The 25361-nt window shown below is 40.5% G+C and overlaps 1 protein-coding gene across 5 annotated transcripts in view; it reads left to right on the top strand.

Moving 5' to 3' along the window:
• lrrk1 (leucine-rich repeat kinase 1) overlaps nucleotides 1–25361 on the top strand; it is a 151120-nt gene that overhangs the window by 15994 nt on the left and 109765 nt on the right. The window contains exon 1 of one of the 5 annotated variants that reach the window (XM_069911449.1): nucleotides 7331–7348. The exons of the other annotated variants lie outside the window; for them this stretch is intronic. The gene's annotated coding sequence lies outside the window, so the exon portion shown is untranslated. Of the gene's footprint in view, nucleotides 1–7330; nucleotides 7349–25361 lie in introns of those variants that run through there. 5 annotated transcript variants of the gene reach the window in all.

The following is a 25361-nucleotide window of genomic DNA, read 5'->3' as shown; positions in this document are numbered from 1 at the left end:
GTGTTTTTTTATCCCCTCCCCATGTCTGGCCATCTCGCCAGCACTCAAACAACACATGGAAACTTTTGAGCAAATGAGGGGAAGCTCTTTTTCATTGTCAGTATCTTGAGGGCTTAGTTTCCTGGGTAATTGTCAAGCAAAATAAAGAAGCATTGAATTTTTCAAGTCAAGCCAAATGTGTTCACTGAATTTTTTCAGTTCCAACGTAAAGGGGTGAATGTACAGAATCGGTCACTTTAGGTCAAAGCACAGAGAGGCTGGAGGAACTCAACTGGCCTCTCAGTGTCCACAGGAGGTAAAATATATATTACTGACATTTTCAGGCCTGAGCACAATCAGACAGAGATCTATTCGTCATAGCTTGCATGTTGCTGGGCCCGGTTCCAAGGCAGGGACTGAGGGAGGGGTTCGGGCGCAACAGCCTTTATGGGGATATCTGGGAGAGAGGAGTCACAGGTTCAGGGAGTGGGCTAGCCCATACATACATCTATATCAAGTTGTGAGTGAGAAAAGGCAGGTGTCTGAATTAAAGGCTGGGGAGGGGTCCAGACCAACAGACAAAGGTGCTAATTGGATATGATAAGAGGAAAAGGTGAAAATTGGCTCTGTGAGAGGAGACAGAGGGAAAAGAAGATGGAGGAGTATAGGCTGCATACTCTAACCGTATAGGCTAACTGCTTCGCCAGCCATGCCACTCCACCCATGGTGGAGGGCGCTAGATAAATTAAAATTCTTCTTTATACATTTATCCTTTTCATAAGCTTTCATAATATTCTGATTTTTCACATTCTCTTGTTCTTGTATTTCCACCATATTTGCAGATGCTTGCTCGTATTTTCATTCACCTCTTTAATCTCAGAGATTAAAATACAAAGGAAGACGATAAGAATAGTCCATTTACTTTTAAAATGCCTTTGAAGAAAGGAACTGTTGTTGCTGGAGATGATGAAGGTGTTGTTCCTGGATATGAGGAGGGGCCTCTGATGCAGAGAAGTCCCAGACCTCGAGTGACAGCTGAGGCCCACCAGAGAGTTGAGTTGCCGGGAGCAGCAGTGTCTGTAACCAGCCCATCGGATGGCGAAGATGGCGTCGGGCCAAAGAAAACAGATTCTTCAAGCAAGGTCAGAGGGTCGAGTTTGAGTGAGAGGATTGATTTCAGTGGTAAATTAGCAAGTATTGTAGAACAAGGTCAGACAGGATTTGGAGAGGTTGCTTAAATTTTTGAAGATGTTGAACAAGTTAAATATAAAACTAAGGCTATAAAAAAGGATAAAAAGGACTCGGATGGTGAATAAATTAAAATTTTTCTTTCCACCCTGCAGGTTCCAAGCATCCATTTGGACCAGTTGCGTCAGGCCTTTCTCTGGCCCTGGGTGCCCTGGGCTTTTTCTGGCCCTGGGTGCCCTGGGCCTTTCTCTGGCCCTGGGTGCCCTGGGCCTTTCTCTGGCCCTGGGTGCCCTGGGCCTTTCTCTGGCCCTGGGTGCCCTGGGCCTTTCTCTGGCCCTGGGTGCCCTGGGCCTTTCTCTGGCCCTGGGTGCCCTGGGCCTTTCTCTGGCCCTGGGTGCCCTGGGCCTTTCTCTGGCCCTGGGTGCCCTGGGCCTTTCTCTGGCCCTGGGTGCCCTGGGCCTTTCTCTGGCCCTGGGTGCCCTGGGCCTTTCTCTGGCCCTGGGTGCCCTGGGCCTTTCTCTGGCCCTGGGTGCCCTGGGCCTTTCTCTGGCCCAGTTCTGTTTGTCTTTACTACTTGACTGGGGTAGCAGAAAGATAAACAGCACAGCCCCATGGGAGGATGTCGTGGCCCTGAAACAGGAGCATCACCTGTTGTTCCCAAATCCTCTGACACCTCCACCCTCAATCCTGTAGTCTAATATTCAGAAGTAAAACACGAAAGTCTGTAGACACTGTGATTCAAGTCAAAACACAAAATGCTGGAGAAGCTCGGCTGGTCAAACTGTGTCCTTTATGTGGCAAAGGTAAAAATTACAGAACCGACATTTCAGGCTTGAGCCCTTCATCAAGGTCTGAGAGAGGGGTGGTGGGGGGGAAGTGGAGTGATAGATGGAGAAAGGAGAGAGGAGACAGCAGCGGTGGGGGGGGGGGGGGGAGGAGATGGCTGGGTAGGTGGAAGAACAGTCATCGCACCCAGCTCCCAGGAGGGACACCCAGGGGCTGCAGTTTAATGCCATCTGGCTGGAGAGTGTACTTCCCGACCTGCGACCTAACCATCCGTACATTTGACCGAAAAAAAAAAAAATTAAGTAAGCTTGTGCGCACAATGGTTCCCGTTGCACAGTTGCCATTCTGTAAGCATGGTAAGATGGCGGCGAGCAAGTGGAAAAGCCCATCCCCTGCTGATAGAAGTTGAAGGTCGTCATCCATAATGAAGAAGGTAGAAAAATTAATGTAATTGCATGAGGTCAACAGTTGTCCCATTCGACGGTCTCCTTTAAGGAAAATATACAGGCAGCAGGGACAGTAACAAAAGCAACGGCAAAGGCCCATCCACGAAATGAAAAGTTGTTGATGGCGTGGCTTGAAGCTCAAATTCAGAAACGTATGCCACTGATCTTACGGACAACTCAGGCTAGATTGACAAATTCGGGAAGCTTTAACTTGCTGTTGTCAAATCCGAAAAAGAAATGAGCAATCCAAACAGATTTAGGCAAGTTTATCAACGTCCCCCCCCGCCCCCCCGACCCTCAACCCATGTGGATGACGACCCACAGCCAGTCCAAGTGCACTTCAGATGATGAAAACATTGATGAAAGAGCTTGATTTAAGGCTTTTACCTTCCTCGCTGACAGAATTCTGACATGGGTCCATTTTGAGATGTGACCGATCGGTCAGAATGAAACCCGTTCGTAAGTTGAGGAGTAACTGTTCTTTATATAGCAAAGATAATATGTGTGATATTCGGAGCTTCTGCAGTTCATCCAATATCCTGAGGTGTATCCAGTCAATTCCTGTTTCTCCACCTTCAATAGCGTGTTCATCATTTCTGATCATTTCCTTGCTCTCAGTTTCCATTGCTCCATTCCAGGGCTGACACGTTAATATTGACTGTGTACAGTGCAAAACCTTGACTCAGGCCTGGATGGCATATAACCCAGTATTCTGATGATAAATATGAATTTGTTGGCAAGCGCAGGTTATTTTCTTTAGCCATAGATTGGGAATGAGGAAGGTGTGACGAGCTGTTCAAAATAAGCATTTGAATTTGAAGCAGCTGGTTCCGACGGTCAATGATGGTGTAACCTTCACAGTGAGGGATATCTTCTGGCTCGAGGCCTTGGTCAGACGGTGCTGTGAGTGCACTTTGGGTCTCCTTCATTGAGGAAGGATGCTGTTGCCTTGAGAGTGTGCAATGAAGATTCCTGCGATAGCAGGACTGACTTGTGAAGAACGACCGAGGAAGTGCTCAGGCCCGAAACGTCGGTGATGTATCTTTCCCTCCGATGGATGCTGTCCGGTAAATGTTCCCAGTAAAGGGAGGCCCCGGTGATCTTCTCAGCCATTTTGACTCCCATTCTGAAGCTTTGCAGATATCGTCCCCCATCAGTGATGAGAGCCGGACAGGAGGCTCCTGTAAAAAGTCGTCGAGATGGGGGCCGGAAGCCTTGCCCTCCTCAACCTCCATAGGAAGTGTAGACACTGCTGCACCTTCCTGTCTAATGTGCCCTGACAGCAGGACCGTGTGCCCAGACTCGAAGGGTAGGCTGCAAAGATAATGCCTCGTACTCAAAATACAGAGGACAAAAAGATATATTGTGTTTATGTGTATATTTAAGGCATTGAAAGGTGTGGTGGTTAAAGAGAAAATATTTTCCTTGGCTCAGAGTCCAGAACACGTTTAACCTTCACATTGGAACTCGAGTGATGCCAATCACCCAGTTAATGAGATTTTTAAAGCTCTCTCTTTTCTGACTCTGTTCCATCCTCAAGATAAAAGCTCTAAAAGCTGTGGGCCAGTTGAAATGTTTGACTGAGGTGGATTAATTCTTGGTCCTTGGGGAGTGGAAACTTGCAGAACAGCTGCTCAAGGGGCTGAATGGCTTTCCCTTGAAAATGTATTCCAGTCATGTTGAATAGGCCTTTGGTAAAGCACCCTTGGTTTTGTCAGCATTTACTGGGTTTGTGTCACTGAGAACAATTTGCTCTTTATAGCTGAGTGCTGAATGCATTAAAACAAGTGCACAAGGACTGGATTGTGGATGTCAGGGTTGTCCAGATGTACTCCTAAATCAATCTGTTGAGGCAGGTTGGAAACACGAGTGCAAAGTGCCTGTAGGTGACAGCAGCTGAGCCAATCCCTGCACAGGTTGCAAAACAAGGGAAGTCCGTATCCCTTCTCTCTCCATGGGCCAGGAATATTCAGGACCCCTACCCCCCTTAGGGAGCAGGAACATTCCCGACCCTTGTCCTATCTGTGGAGCAGGAACATTCCCGACCCCTGTCCCATTTAGGGAGCAGGAACATTCCCAACCCTTGTCCTATCTGTGGAGCAGGACCGTTCCCGACCCCTGTCCTATCTGTGGAGCAGGACCGTTCCCGACCCCTGTCCCCTTTAGGGAGCAGGACCGTTCCCGACCCCTGTCCCCTTTAGGGAGCAGGACCGTTCCCGACCCCTGTCCCCTTTAGGGAGCAGGACCGTTCCCGACCCCTGATCCTCTGTGGAGCAGGAATGTTCCTGACCCTGGCTTTGTCCGAGCAGCTGTGCATGAGTGATTGGATTCCATTGGTGGGCCTGTAAGGAGGAGAACTCTGTCCAAAATCCGGTTGATTGTGGCAACAACCATCCTTTGCCTGAAAAAAAATTAATTTTTAATCAAATTGCGAAGGAAACCTTGATAATATAATGTCTGTAATTACCAGTAAATCTCCCAATAGAAGGCCTCACGGTTGCACACACAGGCTGGTGACGGGGCTCAGCCTTTCTCCTCAACACACCCCATTCTTCCCCAACCTCAGTCCTGATGGAACAGGTTTGTATCCTTCCATGCAGAGGACCGTGGCACCTTGCAAGAAGACACCCTCTCCCACTGAGTGGATCACAAGTTTGAATCAGCCTTCCTTCTCTCCCACTGACAGGAACACAAGGAGGGCCCAACCCTCAGCTGTACCAACTTGTGCACCCAGGACTTGAATAAACTATATCAGAAACACTGTATTGTTGCAACAGCATAGAAGTCTGTGAATGTGGAAGAGATGCATCATCTACCCGACCCTCAATATAACCTACTGCCGCCAGAATTAATAAACATGGATGTGGGACACCAGCAGGAAGGGTGGACCTATGTGTGGGACCTATGTGGGTCGCTCCCCTCCGACTTGTATCCTGAGATATGGCATTGATGCTGGAGTTCCTTATCCCCATCTCCCTGAGAAGGGTGGTCTTGGCAATACGGAGGGCAACAATTGTTAGAAGTGGGCAGTAAGTGCCAACCAATCAGCAAAGCCCACGGCCTGTAAATGGATCAAATTAAATGGAAGACTCTGATCAAGAACAATGGAAGCATTTGCAATATTTACCAGCTGAAAGGATTCAGAACTGGGTGGAAAATGGTACGTCTGGCTGAATGCTGTTCCATCCTCCAATCCATTGCTGTAACACAAGTTTGCTCATTACCCAACCACTGTTTCCGATTATGTCATGGAAGGGAAGTTGAACGGGGACAGGCTGGCTCCCTTACCTTAAGATCAGTCCAAGCTTCCATTACTACAGTGATTTAACTGAACAAATGCCCGGTCTTCCAGTCTCTGTTCACTCCATTTCTCACCTCTCCACACTCCAAAAGAACTGAAAGGAGCCTCATTTTAAATTTAAAAAAAAACAGCTGCAGATGCCAGAAGTCGGAAATAAAAAGCGTCATATGCCAGAAAGGCTCGGCAAGTGAGGTAGCATCTATGGGGTGAGAAAAGGAGTTAACTTTTCAGGTGAATGATTCTTCAACAAAACTCTTCTTATGAGAGATCATAGACCTTCACTCTACTCATCTCTCTAGTTTTTGCCTGATCTATGGAGTATTTTTGGCATTTTCAACTTCGATATTACTTGAGAAAGAATCAGTTTCACTTTTGAGTCACTTAAATACTTTTTTTATGGAGGGTGGGAGGAAACCGGAGCCCTCAGAGGACACAGGGAGAACATGCAAACTTCCTGTGGACAGCGCCAGATTCAAACCTGATCGATGGCTGTAATAGCATGGTGGTAACTCCACCGCCCGAATGCCAACCTTGCTGCCCTTTGCCACTCCTAGATTTCCTCCAGCAGGTTGTGCTTTGGCCCGCTTCAGAGACAGTCCTCTGGAGTGGCTCGCAGCACCAGCAGGCCCGGGTTCACTTGTGGCCTCGAGCGCTGCCCAGGTGAAGTTTGTGTGCCCTCTCTCAGCGGCTGTGCATCGTCCGCACATTCCGATTTTTCTCCCACGTGCGCTGGTTGGCGGGGGGAGGGGGTTTAATTGGCCTCTAAATGATCTGGGGGAGCTGAGAGAGGAATGTGGTCAGAATAAAATGGCTGAGGGGGAGGGTTGGGTCAGGATGAGAGCTTCGCGTCCAGTTGGAGAAATACTCAAAGGGCCCTGCCTGCCGCTGTCAGTTTGACCGATGCCAGTTTGACCGATGCGAGTGGGCCAGCGGGCAGTGTCATTTTATAGTTTTGCTTTGATGACCTGTTTTGGTGAAACGACGAAGACAATTTGAGCTCAGCAAACAAATAGTGGACAGAAATACCCAGCCCAACTTAGTCCCGATTGCATTATTCAGAAATGTTTGGGCAATAAACAATCCCATATGTTCACTAACTTTGCTTTCATGTCCCAAGAGAGTCTGACAATATCCATGCACCAAAATAGAGTGTGATGTGATTCAATTTGTTCTGGTCTCTGATCTGAATTATAATATTCAGATCAATCTGCTTCTTGTTTAAATCAGTGATTACGGGTATGATGACCGCAGGTCGTAATTCAGAGCCAGAAGTGCAGCGAAGGAAGATCGAACTGCTCTGCTATGTTACTGCTCCATCTGATGCAGCTAAGCAGAGATTTCTTGCCCCCTTCACTTGAAGCTGAGGCTTGATTTCACAGCTGCAGGACCACAGATTGAGAAATCAGCGTGAGGTAAAATATCTACAGCATCTCCGGACAAAGAGCAGACATGTGATGAGCTTGTGGGCTGGGACTCAGCAGAGTGGCAGACGGGGCAGCTCTTATTGTGCCGTTCTGTAGCGTGAGGTTGTGAATCCTTGTATATGGCAAAAGATCACTGTGGATATTTTAGAGTTTGGCTGGTGACATGTGTCGTTAATCTGGATCCACAGGGCAGAGTTGCGGAATGGAATCACAGATGTAGCAAGGTTAGTGTACACAACAGAAGCACAAAGGAGTCTCAGTAAGAGAGGGAAAATAAAACCGGGGGAATTCTGAACGAGGACCAGAATTGATTTCACTTAATGAATGTTATCAACGAAAATCTGAATGAAAAAGATTCTTCATGAAAAAGATTCTCCCTGAAGTTTCACCCTTTCATTGCTTTGTTTAAAAGCTGCCTTTTCATTTTTATGACTGTCGAGAGGATCAGAATTTTGAATTGTGTGATGCATTGAGGTTTGCCCTGTGTTTTATAAATGGGCAAACATTATTCGGGGCTCTGAGAATTGGCGAACTGGAAATGTTACAGTTGCAAATGTGTTTCACGCCATTACAAGGTCTCTGTGGGTTTGGCTGGATGAATAATTAATAGACCTTTATTGTTGGCTCTGAGGGCTGTGCTCAGCTCCAGGAATTCCTTTGACTGGAAGGGAAATCTTGGGAAATAAATGTTCACTGTCAGACCACATTCACAGGCAAAAACCAACATCTTCAGAAGGCTTTAGTTAAGTATGTGTCTTATATTTGGGTCCAGATCGCTGTTTAAAATCTTTCTCGTGCCTACTACAGGAATTTAATTATTGTTTACATTTCTGCTATAAACATCAAAGATAACAAAGGAAACTGTAACAATAAGTATGAAAATAATTTTAAAAATTCTACAGTTGTTCAAAATCTGAAGCAAAAACAGTAAATGCTGACAACAGATCAAATCTCAGATCAAGATAGACCTTTTGTCAGAACTTGTTTCTCCTTCCTGTCCTGAATGTTCCCTTATCTTAACTTCACAGCCCAGACTGTCTCTTACTAGCTCTGTTTAATTGTGTCGTCCTGTCATTAATAAACCAATTCTCCAGCCAAACTGTAAGTCAAGCATGAAACACAACAATTGACCCAAGGATGTGATTCATTGTGATAACTCTACACGGGGGTGTATAATGCTACAACTGGAAGCATCAGGGGAAAGACCAGGAAGAATCGGGGACAGGCTGCTTTGCAGTTGAGGACGACTCACTTACAACTCCAGATCTGGGGGTTTGAAGCGAGTGATAGATCCTCTGTGGGATGGACAGGTGGGTGTTCAAAGATCAAAACTCAGAGGTATTGACATCACCAACAACCCTGAGATTCTTTGTCCTGCAGGCCAGGCAGAATTTCTGATCCACAACTGTACTCGAGGAAAGGATACATATACAAAAGAGAGAGATGTAACTAAATAAAGAAATGTACACAAGAAAATCTTCAATAATAAATGAGGTGCAAAGTAAGAGTCTTTAAATGAAGTCTCCGATTGAGTTTGTCATCGAGGAGTTTGATGGTGGAGGGGTAGCAACTGTTCCTGAACCTGGTGGAGGGGTAGCAACTGTTCCTGAACCTGGTGGAGGGGTAGCAACTGTTCCTGAACCTGGTGGAGGGGTAGCAACTGTTCCTGAACCTGGTGGAGGGGTAGCAACTGTTCCTGAACCTGGTGGAGGGGTAGCAACTGTTCCTGAACCTGGTGGAGGGGTAGCAACTGTTCCTGAACCTGGTGGAGGGGTAGCAACTGTTCCTGAACCTGGTGGAGGGGTAGCAACTGTTCCTGAACCTGGTGGAGGGGTAGCAACTGTTCCTGAACCTGGTGGAGGGGTAGCAACTGTTCCTGAACCTGGTGGAGGGGTAGCAACTGTTCCTGAACCTGGTGGAGCGAGTCTTATGGCTCATACACTTCTTTCCTGATGGCAGCAGCGAGAACAGAGCGTGTGCTGGGTGGTGTGGATCCTTGATGATTGCTACAGCGTTCCCCGTAGTTGTCCTCGATGTTGGGGAGAGTTTTGCCTGTGTTGTCCTGTGCAGTGTCTACGACTACCTTTTCCAGGGCTTTCTGCTCAGGGGCATTGGTGTCCCCATACCAGGCCATGATGCAGCCGGTCAGCACATATCTGTAGAAGTTTGCCAAGGTTTTCAATGTCATATAAAACATCTGCAAACTCTTGAGGTAGTCAAGGCGCTGATGTGCTTTCGTCACGATGTCATTGGTGTGTTGGATCCAGGAAAGATCCTCCGAGATAGTGACTCCTAAGAACTTAAATTTGCTCACCCTCTCCACCTCTGATCCCCTAATGATCACTGGGTCATACACTTCTGGCTTTCCCTTCCTAAACTCAACAACAATCAGCTCCTTGGTTTTTGCCACATTGAGTGCAAGGTTGTTGTTGGTGCACCATTCAGCCAAGAACAGTACCACTCTGATTGTCCGAAATGGTCGTGACCAGGCCCATTTCGGATAAACTTTTTTTTTCGAAGAACTGGTCATTTTTTAAAAAGCCCAGTAGCAACAGCAAATCACTTGTAACAGTGTTTAAACAAGGGAAGGCCTTTAAGCGTTAAAAGAATGTTTAATTCTCACCAAAAAAAAATGCTGGCCATCGCCAATCACTGACACCTCCCCACCCAGAGCCTGCTCGTGCTGGGAGCCCGAGGTCCGCTGCTGCTGGCACCAGGAGCCCGACGTCCCTGATCAGTTCAGCTCCGAAAAAATTTTGGATAAATGAGGATTCTAGATATCCTCGTTTATCTGAAATTTAAAAAAAAAAATTTGGATAACTGGGGATCTCGGAGAGTCCGATTTTGAATAATCGAAGATGTGCTGTACTAATTATCCCTCCTGTATGCTGACACTGAGCCCACACAGTCGTAGGTGTAAAGTGAGTAGACCAGGGGGCTAAGAATGAAGCCATGTGATGCTCTGATACTGATGGAGATTGTGGAGAAGATGTTCTTATTAATCCGCGTTAATTGGAGGTGAGGAGATCCATGATCCAGTATTACAGTGGGATGTTGAGGCCCAGGTCGTGGAGTTGGCTGATCAGTTTTGAGGGGATGATGGTGTTAAATGCCGAACTGTAGTCGATAAAGAGCACCCTGATATATGCATCTTTGCTGTCCAGGTGTTGCAGGGTTTTGTGTAGGGATGACATCTGCTATAGACCTGTTGCTGCAGTTGGCAAATTGGAACAGATCCATGTCACCGCTCAGACAGGAGCTGATATGCTTCCACACCAGCCTCTCAAAACACCTCATTGCTGTGGGTGCAATTGCCAATGGTCGGTTACCATTTAAGCAGGTTACCACACTCTTCTTGGGCACCAGTACAGTTGAAGTCCGTTTGTAACAGGTGGGTACTATGCCCTGCCGGGATGAGATACAAAAGATATCCGTAAATATATTGGTGATTTGCTCAGCATAAGATTTCATGACACAGCTGGGTATTCTGTCAGGACTACATACTTGCCTTGGTTTAATTCTCCTGAAGGTAACCCGCTTACAACTCCAGTTCTGAGGGTAATCCTTGGATACTGATAGTAGAGGATCATCAGGGGATGTGCGGGTGTCAAGTGGCTCCTCCTTGTTCTGGTGCTCATACCGGGAGTGAAGCTCCCCTGTTTCCTACTGCACCGGATTTGGTTTTGTAGCAGGTTATGTCATTTTGGCCTTGCCGTAGCTGTCAGGTATACTTTATTGCTCCCATTTTTATCCGAATTCTACACTTTGCCTGGGTGATGGCTTTTCACTGGTCGTAACTGCACCTCGTGTAATGTTCTGGATCACTGGGCGTAACGGCCCCTTGGGTAACGTTGTGGATCTCTGGACTTAAATGCTTCTCGTGTATGGTTCTGGATCGCTGGACTTAACTGCCCTTCAGTAATGTTCTGGATCTCTGGGCTGAACTACTCATTGTGTAATCTTCTGGATCTCTGGGCTTCACTGCTCCTTGTGTAATGTTCTGGATCTCTGGGCTGAACGGCTTCTTGTGTAATGTTCTGGATCTCTGGGCTTAACTGCTCCTTGTGTAATGTTCTGGATCTCTGGGCTGAACTGCCCCCTGTATAATGTTCCGGATCTCTGGACTTAACTGCCCCTCATGTAATGTTCTGGATCTCTGGGATTAACTGCCCCTTGTGTAATGTTCTGGATCTCTGGATTTAACTCCTGCTTGTGTAATGTTCTGGATCTCTGGGCTTAATGGATCCTTTTGTAATATTCTGGATCTCTGGGCTTAACTGCTCCTCATGTAATGTTCTGGACCTCTGGGCTTAACTGCTCCTGGTGTAATTTTCTAGATCTCTGGGCTTAACTGCCTTTCCTGTAATGTGGATCTCTGGGCTTCTCTGCTCCTTGTATAATTTTCTGGATCTCTGGGCTTCACTGCTCCTCGTGTAATGTTCAGGATCTCTGGACTTATCTGCCCCTCGTGTAATGTTCTGGATCTCTGGGCTGAACTGCCCCTTGTATAATGTTCCAGATCTCTGGACTTAACTGCCCCTCGTGTAATGTTCTGGATCTCTGGTCTTAATTGCTCCTTGTGCAATGTTGTAGATCTCTGGGCTGAACTGCCCCTTGTGTAATGTTCTGGATCTCTGGACTTAACTGCTCCTCGTGTAAAGTTGTGGATCGCTGGGCTTAACTGCTTCTTATGTAATGTTCTGGATCTCTGGGCTGAACTGCCCCTTGTATAATGTTCCAGATCTTTGGACTTAACTGCCACTCGTGTAATGTTCTGGATCTCTGGGATTAACTGAACCTTGTGTAATGTTCTGGATCTCTGGGATTAACTGAACCTTGTGTAATGTTCTGGATCTCTGGATTTAACTCCTACTTGTGTAATGTTCTGGATCTCTGGGCTGAACTGCTCTTGTGTAATGTTCTGGATCTCTGGGCTGAACTGCCCCTTTTATAATGTTCCGGATCCTTGGACTTAACTGCCCCTCGTGTAATGTTCTGGATCTCTGGGATTAACTGCACCTTGTGTAATGTTCTGGATCTCTGGATTTAACTCCTGCTTGTGTAATGTTCTGGATCACTGGGCTGAACTACTCCTTGCGTAATTGTTCTGGATCTCTGGGCTGAACTGCTCCTTGTTTAATGTTCTGGATCTCTGGGCTGAACTGCTCCTTGTCTAATGTTCTGGATCTCTGGGCTGAACTGCCACTTGTTTTTATTTTAACTTTATTTAAAGATTTTATCACAGGAATAAAAAGAAAAATTACATTTAAAGAAAAAATATAAAATAAAATAATATAATTACAATACAACATTAATAACCTAGCTTAATTCAACCTAACCCTTCCTACATATACAAGAACTAAAGAAAATCTATATTAAAAAAAACCCACCCTTCCCCTCCCCAAAATAAAGAGTGAAGAATTAGTAAAATTAATAATATTATATATTAAAAAAGCACACACAAAGAAAAAGAAAAATATGACAAATAAAAATAATTAAAAAGATTTATCAAATCTAAAATATCACATCTAGGAACATACTTAAATCAAACTTAATTGCATATACTTAACAAATGGAGTCCACTTCAACTTATAAAAAGACATCTTATCTTGAATTCAAAAAGATATCCTTTCCATAATTAAACAAGACTTCATCTCTAAATACCACCTATCCAAAGTTATTATATTTCTATCTTTCCAAGTAGACGCTATACATTTCTTGGCCACTGCTAAAGCTAAATAGATAAAAGCAATCTGATAATCATTTAATCCTAAATCAATTAATGATTGCATATTCCCTAATAAAAATATATCAGGATCTAATACAACACAAATATTATATAATCTATTAAATATAGATTGAATACCTTTCCAAAACTGTTGCAATCGGTCACAAGACCAAACAGTATGCAAAAAAAGTACTAGCTGTCTGATCACAACGAAAACAACAATCTGACTTACTAAGACCAAATTTTTTAAATTTTTCTGGTGTTAGATATAATTGATGTATAAAATTATAATTAATCATCGCTAATCTAGCATTAATCAATTTCCGAATATTGTTTTGACAAATTTCTATCCAGGCTTCTTCAGCTATTGTAGAACCTAAATCTTTTTCCCATTTCAACTTATCTTTATCCCAATCTTTCTTACTTTCATTTTCTTGTAAAATACAATACAAATCAGATATATACCCCTTTTCTGGTATTGAAAGTACATATTTCTCAAAACTAGTTTCGGGCAATAACATTTGACGACCACATATTTGTTTCACAAATGATCTTAACTGATAATACACAAATAGAGAATTTCCACTAATACCAAATTTCTTTTGTAATTCCTCAAAAGAACAAAAATATCCTTCAAAAAAACAATCAGTTAAGTTTTTTTATTTCCTTTCCCATTGTTTCAAAGTGATATTGGAGACCGTAAAAGGAACAAGTTGATTATTATATAATGGCAATCGCCCAGACCATTTATTTTTAAGCCCCATTTTATCAAGTTTACTCGTCCATAGATTCAATAAATGTTTCAATATTGGTACATCATAAGTTCGTAACAAATTTTTATTCAATCGAAACAAAAATTCGTGTGGAAATTTTTCTAAAATAACTGCCAGTTCTATCTTTGCCCAACTGGACGGATCCTCCATATTCATTAATGCACTAAGAAATTTAAATTGAGCTGCCTCATAATAATATTGAAAATTAGGTAATCTCAAACCTCCAAATTGAAAGTCCCACATCAATTTTTTCATTGCTACCCTCGGAAATTTTCCCTTCCATAAAAATTCTCCAACTGCTTTATATAAATCCTTAAAAAAACTTAAAAAAAAAAATAAGGAATTGATTGAAACAAATATTGCATCCGAGGAAAAATATTCATTTTTATAGTATTAATCCTCCCCAATAAACCTAAAGGTAAGTCCTTCCACCTAATCAAATCTAGTTTAATCTTTTTTATTAAAGGAAGGTAATTAATTTAATATAGATCTTGATATTCTGTATTGACGTTAATTCCCAAATATTTAATTTGTTTTGTCCACTTCAATTTCGTAATATTTTTATAAATCGAATAATCATCTTTACAAATTGACAAAATTTCACTTTTAGCCCAATTTACCTCATAGCCAGATAATTGACCATAATTTTCTAAAGATTCTTGGATTGCTGATAAGGAAATATCAGGATCTACTAGGTATAATAAAACATCATCTGCAAATAAATTAATCTTATATTCCTCATTCAAAACTCTCATACCCTTAACATTTTCATTGTGACATTTTAACTGTGCCAAAGGTTCAATAACTATAGCAAATAAAGCAGGTGACAATGGACATCCTTGTCTAGTAGACCTTGTTAAATCAAAAGATTCTGAAATCTGTCCATTAGTAGCAACTCTAGCCTTTGGACTATTATATAAAGCCTTTATCAATCCAATAAACGAAGAACCAAAACAAAATTTCTCAAGTACTTTAAATAAAAACTTCCATTCCACTCTATTAAAAGCCTTTTCTGCATCTAATGAGACCACTATTGGATAATTCATTTGAGATTTAAATTTATTTATCAAAATAATTAATCGCAAAATATTATCAGACGCATATCTGTTTTTTATAAATCCTGTTTGATCTTTATGTATTATTTTAGGTAAATATTGAGCCAATCTATTAGCCATAACTTTAGCCACAATTTTATAATCTACATTTAACAACAATATTGGTCGATAAGAAGAAACCTGTAAAGGATCTTTATTTTTTTTGGTATAACCGTAATTATTGCATTAGAACAAGATTCAGGTAATTGAAAAGTTTTATAAATTTGCTGTATTACATTCTTATAAATAGAAGCTATATCAACATAAAAAGTTTTATAAAATTCTATAGAAAACCCGTCTTCAACAGGTGCCTTTCCATTTGGCCTATCTCTTATAGCCATTTCAATTTCATTCTCTGTAAAAGATTTATCCAACTCTTGTCTATCTTCTTGATTCAACTGTGGCAAGTTAATATTTTTCAAAAAAGAATCTATTGCATCTTCATTTACATCTTTACACTCAGATGTATATAATTTTTTATAAAAATTACAAAATTCCTCATTAATTTCTTTTTGTCTAAAAGTAATACCCGATTTTTTTTCTAATTGCTGGTATAATCCTAGATAACTGTTCTTTTTTTAACTACCATGATAAAACTTTGAGCTTTCTCATCCCATTCATAAAACTTATGTTTAGTTCGATTCATTAAACATTCAAATCGATATGTTTGTAATTCATTATACTTTAATTTTAAATTAGTTAATTGATTCTTTTGCATTTCAGTAGCATTTTTTTGAAATTCTTTTTCACTAACCTTTATCTTTTTCTCTAAATCTTCAATCTCTCTAATTCTCTCTTTCTTTACTTTAGATCATAAAAAAGCTTTCATTACGTCCCATAAAACAAAATGACTAGAAACAGAATTAGCATTATTACTAATAAAATCCTCAATTTGTTTTTTTTAAATAACTAATAAATTCTGGTTTTTGTAATAACATAATGTTAAATCTCCATCTTGGGGTTCTCTGAACATCTTGTGAACTCTGATATTCTAATAATAATAATGAATGTTATATGGCGAGCTCTCCACTGGCCACCGTGACAGAGGTGCACCAAAGAAAAGGTACAAGGACTGCCTAAAGAAATCTCTTGGTGCCTGCCACATTGACCACCGCCAGTGGGCTGATATCGCCTCAAACCGTGCATCTTGGCACCTCACAGTTTGGCGGGCAGCAACCTCCTTTGAAGAAGACCGCAGAGCCCACCTCACTGACAAAAGGCAAAGGAGGAAAAACCCAACACCCAATCCCAATCAACCAATTTTCCCCTGCAACCACTGCAACCATGTCTGCCTGTCCCGCATCGGACTTGTCAGCCACAAACGAGCTTGCAGCTGACGTGGACTTTTACCCCCTCCATAAATCTTCGTCCGTGAAGCCAAGCCAAAGAAGAATGAATGATCTGAAACCAACCTTGCCTTATAATCCACAGATATAACCTTATCCTGCAAATGTGTTGAAATTTAAAAAATAATCAATTCTTGAAAAGGAATTATGACGTGAAGAATAAAAAGAAAAATCTTTCTCTGTAGGATTAAGTCTTCGCCAAATATCAACTAAGTTCAAGTCTTTCATCATATTAGTCACTTGTACTGCCATCTTAGATTTCTTAATTACTCTTGGATACTTGTCCAATAAAGGCTCCAATACCACATTTAAATCTCCCCCAATCATCACATTGGAATTTGTTTGTCCAAGTAATAAAGACACATCTACAATAAAAGCTGTATCTTCAACATTTGGAGCATAAACATCAAGCAGAGTCCAAGCCTCATTAAGAATTGTACAATTCAATTTTAATAATCTTCGTCCATTTTTCTCCTCATTCTGTAACTGAAATGGTAAATTCTTATGCACCAGAATTGCCACTCCTTTCGCCTTTGAATTAAATGAAGAATAGAAAACTTGTCCAACCCATTCACGTTTAAGTTTCAAATGTTCCTTATCTGTTAAATGAGTTTCCTGCAAAAAAGCCGCATCAACTTTTAATTTTTTTAAGTAAGCAAGTACTTTCTTACGCTTAATAGGATTATTTAAACCCTGAACATTAAAAGAGGCAAACTTAAGTTTAGACATTACTTACAATAACACAAAGAAAAAGAAGAGAAAAAAAAGAAAAACACCCCTTCCCTTATCCCCTCCTAAAACTACAAAAAAAATTAAAAATAATAAAAAAAAACACTCCTTAATCCAAAAATTGATTAAAAAAAAAAGAACAGGTAGGAGGTTGCAACCACCTCCTCCTGTCTCAACCGCTCAATGCGGTAACTCCCACAAAATATTGGGTGTGAGATAACTCACACATCGCTGATGACTTCTGGAAAATGATGCCCACCCAGCTCCCTCTCCCAACTCCCGTTTCACATTAAACTATCCTCATTATCTGAAATCTTTTCAAAAAAAAAAATAAATTTTTTTTTAATCAACTTTGTCACTCCGACCACCATTGCTTCCATTTCTTCTTGGAATTCGGTTCCCATCTTGCGTCTCCACTCTCCTTGGAGACCGTGGTGGACTACGTCTTTCCTGAAATTGCGTAATTGGCAGTAATTGAGCAAAGTCCATAGCTTCCTTAGGATTATCAAAAAAGTTTGGTTGATAACCATGTTGAAAAATCTTCAATACTGCAGGATATCTAAATGTTGCTTTATATTCTTTTTTCCACAACACTTCTTTCACAGGATTAAATTCACGTCGTTGAGGCATAACTTCTTGACACAAATCCGGATAGAAAAAAACAAGATTGTTCTAAACCTTCAGGGGAGATCCTCTTTGTTGTGCATTTCTTATAGCCACACGCAAAGTTGTCTCTCTATCATAATAATTTAAATAACGAACCAAAACAGGTCTTGGATTTTGTCCTGGAAAAGGCTTTCTTCTCAAAGCTCTATGAGCACGTTCCAATATTATGCCTTCAAGAAATTTATCTTGTCCTAACACTTGTGGAATCCATTCAGTGAAGAATTTTCTTGGATCTGATCCTTCCATATCTTCTGGCAAACCAACAATTTTTACATTATTCCGTCTAGATTGATTCTCCAAATAATCAACCTTTTTCACCAAATTTTTATTCTGAATTTGTAAAATTTCAATTGTTTTATTTACATCTTGTATTTGGTCTCGTACTTCAACTATGCCTTGAACACAACCATCAAGTCTTTCACTCGTTTCAAGCTTAAAAGATCCATAATCAACCATCTGTTGAGTATTAATGTCCACCAAAGCATTAAGCTTTGTATTAACCTGAACTAAAGCCTTACCTATTTCTTTTATTGCAGAGGATAACTTAGATTCAAGATTCTTAATAAGTATATCTACTGGAATAGATTCAGGCACAGTAGGATCTTGCTGTTTCTGTATAGCAAAAGGGTCTTCTATTTCCTTTGGTTTAACTGCTTTTCTTATAGTATGACTACGTGTGGAAACCCCTGCCACAACCTCCTCAGCAGTATCTGGAGGCTGATGGCCAGGGTTATCCTTAACCCATATTATATCAAATGCCTTCATTACATCGATGTCTATTGAAGTCTTCATTACTGGAGGTGCATTTCACAGCGCCACCGCTACATCAATCGGTAAGCGTCTTTTCAGAGTCGGGTCTTCAGCTGGCAGCGTCCCAGCTGTTCTAGCTGTCAAAGATTCACTCACAGCGGGCGTTGATTCACGCGCACGCGCCTGGGCAGCCCTTTGTTCCAAGGACTGCCGGGTGCCATCTTTAAAGAGCCCTGCCGATAAAGGGCGGAGCTCAATTGCCGAATCTTGTACCTCTCTTCCTGGATCCATTCCACGCTGAGTCCTGGCTTCTTGTAAACAGGTAGGCTCAGATAACTTGGGGAAATGCAGTTTCTTAACAATCTGTTGCCGTTTTTTTTTACTTCTTTTCAGCAGTTGAACCATTAGAAACTAATTCAACACCTCTAACTATTTCTAAACTTTTAAAAAGTTTTAACGGGCACTTATAGACAAAACAATAACAAAGAGTCAGGAGAGGACTAGAAGGCAAGTCTGTTCCTTACGCCATCTTGCCACGCCCCCCCCCCCCCCCCCCACTTGTTTAATATGCTGGATCTCTGGTCTTAACTGCCCCTCATGTAATGTTCTGGACCTCTGGGCAAAACTCCTCCTTGTGTAATGATCTGGATATCTGGGCATAACTGTCCCTTGTGCAATGTTGTGTATCTCTGGGCTTCACTGATCCTTGTGTAATGTTGTAGATCTCTGGGCTGAATTGCCCCTTGTTTAATGTTCTGGATCTCTTGGCTGAACTACTGCTTGTGTAATGTTCTGGACCTCTGGGCAAAACTGCTCCTTGTGTTATGATCTGGATATCTGGGCGTAACTGCCCCTTGTGCAATGTTGTGGATCTAACGGCTTCACTGCTCCTTGTGTAATGTTGTAGATCTCTGGGCTGAACTGCCCCTTGTGTAATGTTCTGGATCTCTGGGCTGAAATGGTGCTTGTGTAGTGTTCTGGATCTCTGGGCTTAACTACTCCTTGTGTAATGTTCTGGATCTCTGGGCTGAACTGCCCCTTGTGTAATATTCTGGATCTCTGGGCTGAACTACTGCTTGTGTAATGTTCTGGATCTCTGGATTTAACTCCTCATTGTGTAATGTTCTGGATCCCTGGTCTTAACAGCCCCTCCTGTAATGTTGTGGATCTCTGGACTTAACTGCCCCTTGTATAATGTTGTGGACCTCTGGGCTGAACTGCCCCTTGTGTAATGTTCTGGATCTCTGGGCTTAACTGCTCCTTGTGTAATGTTCAGGGTCTCTGGGCTTAACTGCTCCTTGTGTAATATTCTGGATCTCTGGGCTTAACTGCTCCTTGTGTAATGTTCAGGGTCTCTGGGCTTAACTGCTCCTTGTGTAATGTTCAGGGTCTCTGGGCTTAACTGCTCCTTGTGTAATGTTCAGGATCTCTGGGCTTAACTGCTCCTTGTGTAATATTCTGGATCTCTGGGCTTAACTGCTCCTTGTGTAATGTTCAGGATCTCTGGGCTTAACTGCTCCTTGTGTAATATTCTGGATCTCTGGGCTTAACTGCTCCTTGTATAATGTTGTGGATCTCTGGGCTGAACTGCCCCTTCTGTAATGTTCTGAATCTCTGGATTTAACTCCTTGTGTAATGTTCTGGATCCCTGGTCTTAACTGCCCCTCCTGTAATGTTGTGGATCTCTGGACTTAACTGCCCCTCCTGTAATGTTGTGGATCTCTGGTCTTAACTGCCCCTCCTGTAATGTTGTGGATCTCTGGACTTAACTGCCCCTTGTGTAATGTTCAGGATCTCCAGACTCAACTGCCCGTCGTGTAATGTTCTGAAACTTGGGGCTGAATGGCTCCTTGTGTAATATTCTGGATCTCTGGTCTTAACTGCTCTTTGTGTAATGTTCTGGATCTCTGGGCTTAACTGCTCCTTGTGTAATGTTCTGGATCTCTGAGCTTAACAGCTCCTTGTGTAATGTTCTGGATCTCTGGGCTTCACTGCTCCTTGTGTAATGTTCTGGATCTCTGGGCTTAACTGCTCCTTGTGTAATATTCTGGATCTCTGGGCTGAACTACTTCTTGTGTAATGTTCTGGATCTCTGGTCTTAACTGCTCCTTGTGTTATGATCTGGATATCTGGGCGTAACTGCCCCTTGTGCAATGTTGTGGATCTAACGGCTTCACTGCTCCTTGTGTAATGTTGTAGATCTCTGGGCTGAACTGCCCCTTGTGTAATGTTCTGGATCTCTGGGCTGAAATGGTGCTTGTGTAGTGTTCTGGATCTCTGGGCTTAACTACTCCTTGTGTAATGTTCTGGATCTCTGGGCTGAACTGCCCCTTGTGTAATATTCTGGATCTCTGGGCTGAACTGCTCCTTGTGTAATATTCTGGATCTCTGGGCTGAACTACTGCTTGTGTAATGTTCTGGATCTCTGGGCTTCACTGCTCCTTGTGTAATGTTTGTTTTTTGTTTTTTTATATTTTTTATTTTTCACACCATAAACCACATTAACCATGATACATACTTTTTCCTTTTTAAATATATACAGTGCCATTTTCTTCCCCCCCCTCCCTCCTCCCATCCCACCCTCCCTACTTCTCCCCACCCCCCCGTCCATTTAAAGTACAAAATCTAGGATACATTAAACCAGTCAAACAATGTTGTCATTCAATAAAAATAAACAAGAAATTCCACTGAGTCAATTTTTTTCATTTCCTTCTCCTTTCGTTAATTTTGGTAGTGAATGTCCCCGGTAGGTTTTCTCTATTGTGTTTCATGTAAGGCTCCCATATTTGTTCAAATATTTCAATATTATTTCTTAAACTATATGTTATTTTTTCTAATGGAATACATTTATTCATTTCTATATACCATTGTTGTATTTTCAAATTATCTTCCAATTTCCAGGTTGACATAATACATTTTTTTGCTACGGCTAGAGCTATCTTAACAAATCTTTTTTGTGCACCATCCAAATCAATTCCAAATTCTTTGTTTTTTATGTTACTTAAGAGGAAGATCTCTGGATTCTTTGGTATATTGTTTTCTGTAATTTTATTTAATATTTGGTTTAGATCTTCCCAAAATTTTTCTACTTTCTCACACATCCAGATTGCATGAATTATTGTTCCCATTTCTTTTTTACATCGAAAACATCTATCAGATACCGTTGGGTCCCATTTATTTAACTTTTGAGGTGTAATGTATAGCCTGTGTATCCAGTTATATTGTATCATATGTAACCTCGTATTTATTGTATTTCTCATCGTTCCAGAACATAACTTCTCCCATGTTTCCTTTTTTATCTTTATATTTAAATCTTGTTCCCATTTTTGTTTAGCTTTACCATTTGTTTCCTCATTCTCCTTTTCTTACAGTTTAATATACATATTTGTCATAAATCTTTTAATTATCATTGTGTCTGTAATCACATATTCAAAGTTACTTCCCTCTGGTAAACTCAGACTGTTTCCTAATTTGTCCTTCAAGTAGGATCTCAATTGGTAATATGCCAGCACTGTATCTTGAGTTATATTGTATTTATCTTTCATTTGTTCAAAGGATAATAATCTATTTCCTAAAAAACAATTTTCTATTCTTTTGATCCCTTTTTTCTCCCATTCTCTAAAGGAAAGGTTATCTATTGTAAAAGGGAGTAACTTATTTTACGTCAATATTAGTTTTGGTAATTGATAATTTGTTTTATTCCTTTCTACATGAATCTTTTTTCCAAATATTGAGTAGATGATGTAATACTGGAGAACTTCTATGTTGTACCAATTTTTCATCCCATTTATATAATATGTGTTCAGGTATCTTTTCCCCTATTTTATCTAATTCTAATCTAGTCCAATCTGGCTTTTCCCTTGTTTGATAAAAATCTGATAGGTATCTTAATTGTGCGGCTCTATAATAATTTTTAAAGTTTGGCAGTTGTAAGCCTCCTTGTTTATATCATTCTGTTAATTTATCTAGTGCTATCCTCGGTTTCCCCCCTTTCCATAAAAATTTCCTTATTATTTTCTTTAACTCCTTGAAGAATTTCTCTGTCAAGTGTATTGGCTTGAAATAGGTATAATATCCTTGGGAAAATGTTCATTTTAATACAGTTTATCCTTCCTATTAGTGTTAGTGGTAAATCTTTTCAATGCTCTAAATCGTCCTGTAATTTTTTCATTAGTGGATAATAATTGAGTTTATATAGTTGGCCAAGATTTTTATTTATTTGTATACCTCGGTATCTTATTGCTTGTATTTGCCATCTGAATGATGATTCATTCGTAAATTTTGAGAAATCCGCATTATTCATTGGCATTGCTTCACTTTTATTTACGTTAATCTTGTAACCCGACACTTCTCCATATTCCTTCAATTTCTTATATAATTCTTTTATTGATAGTTCTGGATCTGTTAAGTATACTATAACATCATCCGCAAATAAACTGATTTTATATTCCTTGCCTTTTATTTTTATCCCTTTTATATTATTTTCAGTTCTTATCAATTCTGCTAGTGGTTCTATAGCTAACGCGAACAATAAGGGTGATAGTGGGCATCCCTGCCGTGTTGACCTGCTTAAGTTAAATTGCTTTGATATATATCCATTTACTGTCACTTTCGCCAATGGCCCCTTATATAATGCTTTAATCCAATTAATATACTTCTCTGGTAAACTGAATTTTTGTAATACTTTGAATAAATAATTCCATTCTACTCTGTCAAAGGCCTTCTCTGCGTCTAAAGCAACTGCTACTGTTGGCGCTTTACTCCCTTCTACTGCATGAATTAAGTTAATAAATTTACAAATATTGTCTGTTGTGCGTCTTTTTTTAATAAATCCAGTTTGGTCTAGATTTACCATTTTCGGTACATACTCTGCTAATCTGTTTGCTAATAGTTTAGCTATTATCTTATAATCTGTGTTAAGTAATGATATTGGTCTATATGACGCTGGTGCGAGTGGATCTTTCCCTTGCTTTAGTATTACTGTAATTATTGCTGTTTTACATGAATCTGGTAAGCTTTGTGTTTTATCAATCTGGTTGATTACTTCCAGGAAGGGAGGAATTAATAAATCTTTAAATGTTTTATAGAATTCTATTGGGAATCCATCCTCTCCTGGTGTCTTATTATTTGGTAATTTTTTTATTATCTCTTGTATTTCTACTATTTCAAATGGTTCTGTTAATTTATTTTGTTCCTCTATTTGTAATTTTGGTAGTTCAATTTTAGTTAGAAATTCATCTATTTTCCCTTCTTTCCCTTCGTTTTCAGTTTGGTATAATTGTTCATAGAATTCTCTAAAGTTTTCCTTGATCTCCTTTGGATTATATGTGATTTGTTTGTCTTTTTTCCTTGATGCCGATACCATTTTCTTAGCTTGTTCTGTCTTAAGCTGCCATGCTAGAATTTTGTGCGTTTTTTCCCCTAGTTCATAATATTTCTGTTTTGTCTTCATTATATTCTTCTCCACCTTATATGTTTGTAGTGTTTCATATTTTATTTTTTTATCTGCCAATTCTTTTCTTTTAGTTGTATCTTCCTTCATTGCTAATTCTTTTTCTATATTTACTATTTCCCTTTCCAACTGCTCTGTTTCCTGATTATAGTCCTTCTTCATCTTGGTTACATAACTTATTATTTGCCCTCTAATGAACGCTTTCATTGCATCCCATAGTATAAACTTATCTTTCACTGATTCCGTGTTTATTTCAAAATAAATTTTAATTTGTCTTTCAATAAATTCTCTAAAATCCTGCCTTTTGAGTAACATGGAGTTTAATCTCCATCTATACATTCTTGGAGGGATGTCCTCTAACTTTATTGTCAATATTAAGGGTGAATGGTCCGATAGTATTCTAGCTTTATATTCTGTTTTTCTTACTCTATCTTGCATACTAGCTGATAACAGAAATAGGTCTATTCTTGAGTATGTTTTATGTCTACCCGAATAATATGAATATTCCTTTTCCTTTGGGTGTTGTTTCCTCCATATATCCAAAAGTTGCATTTCTTCCATCGATTTAATTATAAATTTGGTTACTTTGTTCTTTCTGTTAATTTTTTTCCCAGTTTTGTCCATATTTGAATCCAAATTCAGGTTGAAATCCCCTCCTATGTTCCCTTGCTTATCTGCTCTCTTCAAAAAAATATCTTGCATGAACTTTTGATCCTCTTCGTTAGGTGAATATACATTGAGTAGATTCCAAAACTCCGAATATATCTGACATTTTATCATTACATATCTCCCTGCTGGATCTATTATTTCCTCTTCCATTTTAATTGGCACATTTTTACTAATTAATATAGCTACTCCTCTTGCTTTTGAATTATACGACGCTGCTGTTACGCGTCCTAGCCAATCTCTCTTTAATCTCTTGTGCTCCAATTCAGTTAAATGTGTTTCTTGCACAAATGCTATATCAATTTTTTCTTTTTTCAGTAAATTTATCAGTTTCTTCCTTTTAATTTGGTTATGTATTCCGTTAATATTTAAAGTCGTATAGTTCAGCGTAGCCATTTTATACTTTGTTTATCTTCCCTTTCCGTTTCTCCATCATCACCTTTCCTTCTTATCCATTTCTGCTTTCTTGTTTTGAACACTTTATAAGACAACATTTCTAAAACATCAAACATTTTCCTTATTTTCCTATTTAAAACTTCTTTAACCCCATTCTCCCCTCCCCCTCCTGAGTTGCCCTTTATCCCTTGTCGGACAACCACATCTCCCCTCTCCATTTGGATTTGCGAATTCACTCGCAAACGTCAGCTGATTTTGCAGTGACCGTAACTCCTCCCCACCCAGCCCCCCCAGAAAAGATTTCAATTTTCATATGTAACAAAGGTCACTCTTTTAATTCCCTCCTTATTCCCTCTATTCCCTTTCCCTCCCTTATTAATTCTTGTCTATACTCTATATATTTTCCTCTAAATACGGATACATTCATGTATGCACACTATATATATATATATATATATACCCCTTTACACACATACATATAGATCGTGGTCATTTTTACTCTTATTACATGTTTTGTAGTTGTTCTGCAAATTTCCTTGCTTCCTCTGGATCTGAGAATAGTCTGTTTTGTTGCCCTGGAATAACTATTTTAAGTACCGCTGGGTACCTTAACATAAACTTATATCCTTTTTTCCAT

The sequence above is a fragment of the Narcine bancroftii genome, chromosome 14 (assembly GCF_036971445.1).
Source record: "Narcine bancroftii isolate sNarBan1 chromosome 14, sNarBan1.hap1, whole genome shotgun sequence".
NCBI classification, from domain to species: domain Eukaryota; kingdom Metazoa; phylum Chordata; class Chondrichthyes; order Torpediniformes; family Narcinidae; genus Narcine; species Narcine bancroftii.
This window is presented reverse-complemented; position numbering and strand designations above follow the sequence as displayed.